This window comes from Sceloporus undulatus, chromosome 5 (genome assembly GCF_019175285.1).
Source record: "Sceloporus undulatus isolate JIND9_A2432 ecotype Alabama chromosome 5, SceUnd_v1.1, whole genome shotgun sequence".
In the NCBI taxonomy this organism is placed as follows: Eukaryota; Metazoa; Chordata; class Lepidosauria; order Squamata; family Phrynosomatidae; genus Sceloporus; species Sceloporus undulatus.
The window spans coordinates 166,392,930-166,402,970 of record NC_056526.1 but is presented as its reverse complement, the minus strand read 5'-3'; positions in this window follow the sequence as shown (position 1 = coordinate 166,402,970).

Below are 10,041 nucleotides of genomic sequence, written 5' to 3'. Positions count from 1 at the left end.
TCAGTCCATTGTCCAGTCACTACTTATTGATATGCAACTTCAAGGTTCCTTCTGGTCCCCTTTCTTATGGTTCGTTATCCTCACAACACATTTCAGCTGGACAGCACTTCAGATAATGGCCTCCTTTCTATAGAGTAGGGCACAGCCAATGGCAGTGAGGTCAGCAAACTCCAGCCTCCATTGCAAAATAAATCATCGATTCAGAATAACAATTTTCAGTACCCTAGAAAAGTTAAGAAATCATATGGCTACTGAGGTACAACAGCCTGCTTAGCCCATGTTTAATACTGTTCCACAAAGATGTGGTTCCCCATGATAATGGGGTGGAGATCCAAGATACATGGTGGAGGTTTTTTTTAATAGAGAAAGCAGCTACAAGACTTTTTGATTTTGTCTGGGATCATGGTGCTGGGAGATAAGGCATGTAAGACAATTGTCCTACCCCAGAAGCAGCTGTTTGACCCTTTAGAGGAAATATTTGTATAGGCTTTTGGGGAAGATTTTATATGGGGAACAGCAAAGTGCAAAAGAGGAACAACTGTGGTGGCCCACATTTTGAGGTGGGAAATGAAACAAAGGAGGACTTGTGATTTGGTCACAGAAATCCATCTTTGCTAGTGTGGCATATTGTCTCATATTGCTTAGGTGGATTAGCTTATGAGCAGGAACATCTGTCACAGCAGAATTGTTCCATGGATATTTACCAAGCTGGAAGAATACTGAGTGCAATGGAAGAGATTGTAGATATGAGACTGTCTCTCCAGAACAGTTTGGCTCTTTCCATCATTAACTGACTAACTGAGCATGATAAATTTACAGAGAGGAGAGGTATTAAGGTGGCCAACAAAGAAATTTACCTCTTCATATCTGAAGTGGGATTTGAATCCACTGAAATCATGGAAACTCACTGGGTGACCTTGAGCAAGTCACACTGTCTCATTCTATGAATGAGGCAATGTCAAGCCTCTGAATAAATTTTGCCAAGAAAATCCTATGGTAGCATCATCATCAACATAAGCCAGAGCCCACTTTAAGGTAACAACAACAACATCAATATGAAGTGACCACATGGAAGTAGGTGAGCCTAACTTGGGTCGAATCTGTAGTGCAGAATTAATGCAGTTGCAGTTTGACCCTGCTTTAACTGCCATGACTCAGTCCTATGGAATTCTGAGATCTGCAGTTTTGTGAGATATTTAGCCTTCTCTGCCAGAGAGCTCTGGTGCCGCAATAAACTACAAATCCTAGGATTCCAGAGGATGAAGCCATGGCAGTTAAAGCAGTGTCAAAATGCATTATTCCTTCATTCAGCATTGGTTTTAGTATATTTAAACCATGACTAATAATGCCAAAATAAACAAGGGAGCAACTCATCTATTTTGTCAGCTTGATCCAAGGCAGATGAATATGAGTTTCATGATTATATAGCATTATGAATAAACTATGATCATGGCCTGGATATCTTGGATCTGGTTTTCCAATTCACATAAGAGACACTGAGCATGTTTAACATTTCCATACACTTAAATGAATTACCATAGACAAATGAACTTCTGTTTTCTTCCTTGGAGAGATGATCTCGGCCTGGGGAGATGAGCCCTGAAAAAGATGTAAGAAGTGTATACCTCTGGAACTCTCTTCAATTAATACCATCCAGAGGGCAGTTCCTGTCATAAGCCTGACTTGGTTTAGAATGCTAAATCTTCTAAGAAGCTCATAATATGACTTAAGCACTAGGCTGTGCTTTCTGCTTTGAAAGCCTATCAGTGTAACTGAACTTGAAACCATCACAGACAGGATAGAACTGGTATGTTTTCCAGCCAGCAGCCGAAAGGTCAAAGGACTGAAAACTCAATACTACCAGGAATAGCTTAAATTACAAGATTACAGCACAAGGGAAAGAGAAGTATAAGACATTTCACCAAGCTGCTAAAATAGGTGCTTGGAAGCATCCCATTTTTATCCAGGGGAGATGAAATTTGAAGCAACTGTAGGATATATACACACCTGTTATTTATTCCTTACAAATGACAAGAGGAAAATCCTGGTCTTTGCCTCATATCCAGCCACCAGTTCTTTTATGAAGTTGTTCTCTGTGTTAAGTCTTATTGCTCTTTTTCAGACAAAGTGGCCACTGTCTTGTTGGGAATTTAGCTAGGCTTTAAGATTTTTTCCTCCAAGTCTCTGGCTATTAGGCATTACATAAACAGCATTTCTGCTAGATTCTATCATGAATCCATTGAAATACTTTTTCAACCAACATAGCAGGTATATACCATTTTACATTTCTTAGCAGAATACCAGAAGTGTATTCACCAAACAGAATCCTTCACTACCCACATTTTTTAATATTAATCTCTCTTAACACATTATGGAGAACGTACACTTAATCTGCCATGTGGGGATGTGCATATCTCAACACTACACATGGACTTGAGAAAGAGCATTCCTTGACAAGAATGTGACCATTCTTCAAAGTCTCTGGTAGATGTGAAGGAATGGGCACATCTCAACAGGTCTTTGTATGTTCTTTTGGCAGTGGAAATATTTTCAAACAGACTGAGGAATATTCATGTTAAATAACATTTTGTACATTTTCTGAGCAGTATGCACATTCTCCTATTAGTATGAAAACTCTCTGTGAAACGTTCCCTCCATTTTATATCTAACTGTGAGGTGAGAAACCTGCTGTCTATTCTTCAACGGATTGTTATGCCTTACTTCATACCATTTTCAACTTCATTGCATTCTGGATTTTTAAGAGATTAGATATTTAGTTTCTCAGATACTGGGAAACTGACTTGCAAATGGATTTTCACCCAGCTATTCAAGTGGAAAAGTTTTCAGTAAAGCTGAATATGAGTCTGTAAGAATATTTGTGTTGGTTGGTTACTTGGTTGATTCATTTTGGGAGTGGTGGGGGGAAGCTGAAGGCATCTTACCCCTTATACCAAACATTTGTGTGTGTGTGTGTTTTTGTGGGAGGAGGGAACACATCAAATAATTTCAACCAAACTCTGCATCAACCTGTCCTCCATTCAATCATGAGCCAGCTTTTTGTGATAAAATGTAACCATCCAACATTACAAACATGTCCAACTATCTCACCCACACGAATCTCCAGATATTGTGTTGCATCAGTCCATAGTCCATGTGTTTGTGTACACTCACATTTTAAAAAGTGCCAGTCACAATGCTATATCATATACTCTCCTGCCACTTTACCTCTTATAGAAACAGCCTCATCCAGCAAAGGAAAAACAATAGGCAGTGTATAAAACAATGTCTTTAAAGCAGGGAAGGAAAATAAACATTTGCTTAATAGAGACAGGAGATCATCATTTTCATTTTTATGAAACAATTTTTTTTATTAACATAGGCACCCTTGACATGTGCAAGCAATATCACACTGTCTTTATAATATTTCTTTATAACCTCATATAATTGAACTTGTTTGATGCAATTACAACATGTTGGCTTCTGTTTAAAGTCACATGTTTGCTCCAAATAATTGATTTTCCATTGTGAAAGTTTCCAACCTGAACATCAGAGAAAGATTGTAGAAATTAATATATAACTAATCCATTGTGTGTGTGAGTGTGTGTGTGTGTGTGTGTGTGTGTATAACATGTGTCCAAAAAGGGCAGCGAGAGAGTGAGAAAGACTGTGAGAGAGAAGAATGTTCTTTATTTCAGCCACACTAAATGATGATCATCTGCAGTGAGGAACAAATGTGGAAGTGAACAGAAGTATAAGCTGAGTAAATGGGTGGTGCAGGGAAGTCTTAGCACGCAGACTGTGCTACAACTACTGTAGTCAGGGATAGCCCAAGACAGTTTTCTGCTTGAGGCAAAAACCAAGATGAGGCCAACACTCATATTCCATGTATGAAAGTTGACTTGACCAGCAGCTGAATATTTCTTCAAGAATAGTTATGGCAAGAAATCTATAATTTATAATTGGGAGGTAAGAAATAAATGACATGATATATGGAAGTAATAAGTTTCTCGAACTTAACAATAAAAAAAGAGTCAAATTCTTTGTTATGTACAGTTATGTTTATGTGCTTTTATTTGGGTCTTTGTATTTGTTTCATCATGTGATGTTTGTGCTTTTTTTCTGACTGTCAATGTATTTTATTTTAATAATACATACATACATACATACATACATGGTTATGGCCCAGAATCATCCCCCAAACAGAAGGCAGGAGGCTTACTGGATACAGTGGTCTGTCCTCCAACGTGAAAGAGGAAACCAAAGATTTTGGCATGGTTTAGTGACAAGGAAGAAGAACTGAGTCCCTTGGGCTAATCTTCTGTAGGTGGGGCAAATTTTCTCAGACAAAGCTTATGTTTGTGGTCATTCATGCAATCTTCACATTATCTCTTTCAAAGTAGAACTGGTCTCCCACCAGTTCACCAAACAACTGAGAACTAATTGGAGACCAAGGTTACTTTTAAATAGGTTGTGGTGGAACTGTAGAAACAGTAGATACAGAATGGGCCATAACAGTGGCTTTTGAGGTTTTCATATAGCCCATGAATGAAAGCTCATTACAGCCTTGTTGTAATGATAAGTTTGTTCTAATTTTGACATCATTTAAATATGGAAAAGTTACTTTTGGGACTACACTTTCCAGAATCCCTTGCCAGCATGGCTATTGGCTAAGTTGGCTGGGAGATTCAAAGAGATGCATCCAAAAAGCTCTGGACAAAATGGTCAATGTGTATTTCTTCCCTCCAGCTCGTCCTTATTTCTGTCTATTCAATGGTGTGTTTATCATTCATTAATTGTAATACAGCTTTCCATGCATGAAACAATCCTTACTGATCCAACATTGCTTTCATGTCTCCAAATGTTTCCCGATGAAATCAGTTTGAACAATCAGGTGTGGAGATGTTAAATAAACCATCACCAAGGGATGAGAATGTGGGAAATGTACTGCATGCCTGAATGATCCCCAGAGTACTTTATAGAGTACAGCATATTCTCATGGAGAATATTCTGCATGGAGCAGCTGGACACACTCTTCATGTTGAGAATCTCATATGATTATGTCAGAGAAGGGTGTCTATATATAGGCTAGAGCTGAGGAAAGTTATTTTTAATTTTGAGTAACAAGTTCTCAGAATTCTTCATGTTGGCTCAGGGATTCTGAAAGTCAGAATCCAAAAAGTAGCTTTTCCAAGTAGCCTTAGTAACTGACAACACTCCCTTGCTAACAATGGGGAATGGAGAGGAATTCCGATTACAATAATGGTGCAAAGAAAAAGGCATATTGCCCTTCCCTTTTCCTTCAGTCCCAGTCTAAATCAGGGTCACCCACAGTTGCAGTTATATATTTTAAAAAACACATGAGTTGTAAAACATGACTTACAGTTACAGATTTTTTGCCATCCCATCCAATTTGGCACAAGTATAGGGCAGTAAAACCAGTGTAACACACAACTTGAAGAACTCAGACAGAACCCTAGACTTTAAAAGTGCATGTATCTCTGCAAATATGGGAATGTGAGTTCTTGTTTACAGCATCTTGCCTGAAACTGGGGCACCGATTTAATAGGGAAAACATTTAGGTTCACTTAAGGTTTCAGACATGATAGATGTCCATTCTTGGAAGAAGCTGAGCTGGTTCTTTGCCTCATGCCTGTGTACAAGACATAGTTGACATGAGGTGAATGTGAGGAGTCATGGGACAGCAGCAAGAATGATCAGCATGCCTATTACCAGAGTCTTAAGTAAAACAAGGTTAGATGTTGTAATACTTACCCAGATGTATGTAATAAAGCTTCTGCAAACTACCTTATGCAATTGATATTAAGAACTGTGGATGGATGTGCTGTCTAAAAACAGAAAAAAGAGAAATGCAGTACAGTATATAACCCAATTATGTTTTCTAAGGCGTGTTACAGACTGCCCAAAATGGGCGTTCTTGCGCCACTGCCAGTTGCTGCGTCCGGGAACTGCAGCAGCCAAACCGTGCGGTTCCCGGGCACAGCAAGAAAGAAGCGCCAAAATGGCGCTTCTTCCTGAGCCCTGGAAGTGGCGCTGCAAGGCAAGAGGCGCGCACTCGCAGCACTACTTCTGGTGTGCGACGTCCGGACGCTGTGCGTCCACGACGTCAAAATGGCGGTGCCCATCTGTATGTCAGGAAGCACTGCCCCTTGCGCATAATGATGGTGTCTCATTGGCCCGTCTGTAACGCGCCTAAGTTAGATATAGCATGATTGAAATAGTGAAGAGAGTGCTGAAAAGCATGTTAAAAGTAGAAAACAGTAAGGAGGCAAGCTTCATGTGAAAAACAGTAACAGAGAGGATGAGATTTATTAACACTGAAGACTTTTTTCTTAGCAGGTTGTGAGAACAAGAATGGTCTGAACCATTGTCATCATAAGGAGAGTTGTTGTTGTGTGCCTTCAGGTTGTTTCCGACTGATGGTGATCCTAAGGTAAACCTATCATGGGGTTTTCTTGGCAAGTTTCTTCAAAGGGGATTTGCCATTGCCATCCTCTGAGGTCACTCAGTGGGTTTCATGGCTGAGTGGGGATTTGAACCCCAGTCTCCAGAGTCATAGTTCAACAATCAAACCATTACATCACACATGTAAAAAGCTGGGAGAGAGGAGGGAATGAAGACATTCATTTCTTTGTAAGGTCTGTATCATGTAAAATAAATTGAGGAAGGGAAGGAAGATGTTGGCCTGTTTTTTTATCTTATCAAACCTAAAGATTGAGGGTTTTTTTGCTCTTCAAAAATGTAATTTCAAAAAAGTATTGAAAAATAACAGGCACATATAACAAAGCACGAATCAAACATTATCATGAATACCAACGAATGACAGGAGTTTAAAAAGTAACTTTCCAATCTCTAGTTTAAATTATGCCATAGGACGAGATAGGATTTACACTGAATTTCATCATTAGCATTGAACTTTCTTTCATATTGCCTTTGCTTATGCAAAGATGTGTTTTGCCTTTTACTTTGTTAATCCAAACGTAACTCAAACATTATACGAGGTAGCAGAGCAGTTTGACCCTTCTGAGTACTGTTTCTAAGCTGCTGTTCCAAGCTTGGTAAGCAATTTTCCCCTTGTGCCTGACCTTGCCCTATGATTATATTACCTAAGAGAGTTGATTAAAATAAAGCTGCAACAAGGTTGGCAGATCTTTTAAATGATCAGTTTTTGCATTACAGGCAGAAAAGCCTTATTCCTCCTCTACCAGAATGATGGGCTGTAACAAAAGAGGCTGTAACATTAATTATGAATAATATTTCTGTTTAACAGCCTCTTCCAGGCAGTATTTTAAGGTCCTAACTGAAGATACACAAGAGTTTATGAAAACACTACTGTAAAATTCCAGAAGTCCAGAATTTTAAAATAGGCTTCCCTAATCTGCTGACTTCTAGATGTTTTGGACTATATTTCCCACCATGCCCAGCCTTCATGGCAAATGACTACACAGGCTGGGAAGACAGAGTTAGATTACTGCACCAGTGAAAAAAAGTGTCTTACTGCTGCTGAATTCAAGCTTCATTTGGGCTGTACCCTGGTGTTATCGCATGGCTTTTGTCCCCAAAACCACCATCCGGGTACAGCCCAGCTCCAATGCTGGCCCCTGAATTCACTTCGGCAACCATTTTTCAAAGTTGGGAGCTTTCCAAATTTGAAAAATGGCCACTGAAGCATGTTCAGGGACCAGCATTGGAGCTGGGCTGTACCTGGGTGGTGGTTTTGGGGAGCAAAGCCATGTGATAACACCAAGGTGCAGCCTGAAGGAAGCTTGAATTCAGCAGATGCTTTTTTCAGCGGTGTGATAAACTCCATAGTCCAATGCCAGGAGGTTCACCAGATTGGTGACATTTTTTCTAAGGCATGAAACATGCTGAATAAATGATTAATAGATAAATATTTTGTGCAAAGAGGTTTGTATCCAACTTTACCTCTGATTTATACTCATTTCTTTGTCTTTGAACAGCAGTTTTCAGGCAAAGATGATGTGGCTAAAGCTGGAACCAAATGCCTACCTAATTCTATTTGGAGCTGAAGGAAGGTAATGCTTCTTCAGTATACTTATGCACAGGTCCCATTGAGGTCCAGGAGGGCAAAGGTGGCCAGTCAGTTAAAATTGTAAGAGAGCTTTCATAGCCAATCCCTGCAGCAGTCAATGGCCATTTTGGTGGAGAGTAGAGTTGTGTCTGGCACCACTACAAACAAGGGAAAACCATTGCACAGGCTCAGGTCCAAACTCAAGTTCCTCCACATGAGCTTGTTCAACTCTTGAGATCCTCAAGGAAGATCCTTCTTTCTGTCACGGTACCCTCACAGGTACCTCAGGTGGGATCCCATGAAGTCCTTCTTCATGGCTGCTCTGAATTTTTTTTCTGTGAATATCTAGCTTGACTTCTTCTGTGGCATCCTTTCAATAGTAGGCAGAGACTTTTGGTGCAACAGCCCTTTGGGAATTAGCTGTTCATGGGCAAAAGTTACATTACTAAATTCATGGGCATTTAGTAATGTCCTGTACTGTCTGTATTTGTTCCAATGGGTATTTTAAAAGGGGGATTGGTTCTATTTATAGTTTAATGATTTTAACTGTGAAATTCTTTCATGATGTAGCCCTTTATCTGTAACTGTTATAACTTTGTAAGCTGCCTTGACTGTGCTGAGGGGAAAGGCATTGTCACCATTGGCAGCAGCAGCAGCAGCAGCATTGTAATGTGTTATTTCAGAAATGGCAAAGTCTTCCAAGATGTAACTGTGGTTGACCTTTGAGTGGAGCAGCTATGGCCGTGTGGCCATGCGTACTATATGGGTGTATCTGAAAGGGAAAACAGTGTGGACAGTTCTCCCGAACTGGCATCAGTGTGTGTAGACAAGCCTGTGGTTGCAGTATCTTGGGGTAACCCAAAGGTAAACTGGATTTTCCTGTTTAAATAGACACACCTGAAATCTAAATGGATTCAGGGTTTTATGCCCAGTAATAGTGTTGCAATTTTTAATCGTTGTGTTTTATAGTTACAATAGGAGTAAAACCGATACTTGACAGTGTTATTATAACTTTGGACAACTTATCAAATCATTTGTTTGTTTCTCCCAACAATATTACTGCAATTTTAATGCCTTTAAGATGATCCATAAATAATATTATACTATAATATCTGCAAATCTATAAATTACCTACTTAGGAAAAAAGTCTTTTTGTTGTTTCTATCATGGTGAGACCCAGGTTCTTTGACAATAAAGTTGAGCTATTGAGAACTACAGCACTGCTGTAAGGACCCATCACCAGCACAGAAGTAAAATTTGGGGGCTAGGCCATACAGATAGACTCTATACATGGAATGAAGTGTGGTGAGGTTGCTGTTTGTCTGTTACCTTTCCTTTAGTCTCTGAATGTATATATTTGATTTTCTGCCCTTTGGTGGAGTTATAAACAAATGTTGTTGATGGTGATGATGATGATGATGATGATGATGATGATGATAATTGTTTTTCTTCTTGTTGTATGGATGTGATTTACATTCCTTTTATTATATTCAGCAGAGAGGCCAGCCTCATGCTACAAAATGTCTTTATTCTTGAAAAAGGCCAAATCAAGAGGATTGCTTGAAGAAGCAGGAATGGTAGTGGCTAGTGGAGTCACTTCTTCATATCATCAGAAATCATTCTTTGCAAGCATATGCACTTCAGTCTCTGAAGGTACTTTGCTAACACCAATAAAGCAATGAATAAGTCCTTATCATGGTATTCTAAAAGTAGGCTAGCATTTACAGCCTGTTATTTAAACAGATCACATACTTTTTTTAAAAAAGTGGGACCATCAACAAGTTTATATGTCCAAGGTTTATTTTCCATGGAAAATGTGGATAGCCCAAACAATCTTGCTAGACTGCTCACTTATAATTATGCATAATTCAAAAATGCTGACAAGGCACTGCAACATGTGGTAGCAGAAGTGGCCTCTGGACTCTTACTCATCTTCTCCAAGAAAGTAATACCTATATGCATTATTCATGTTAATTTATAGCTAAGGCCAG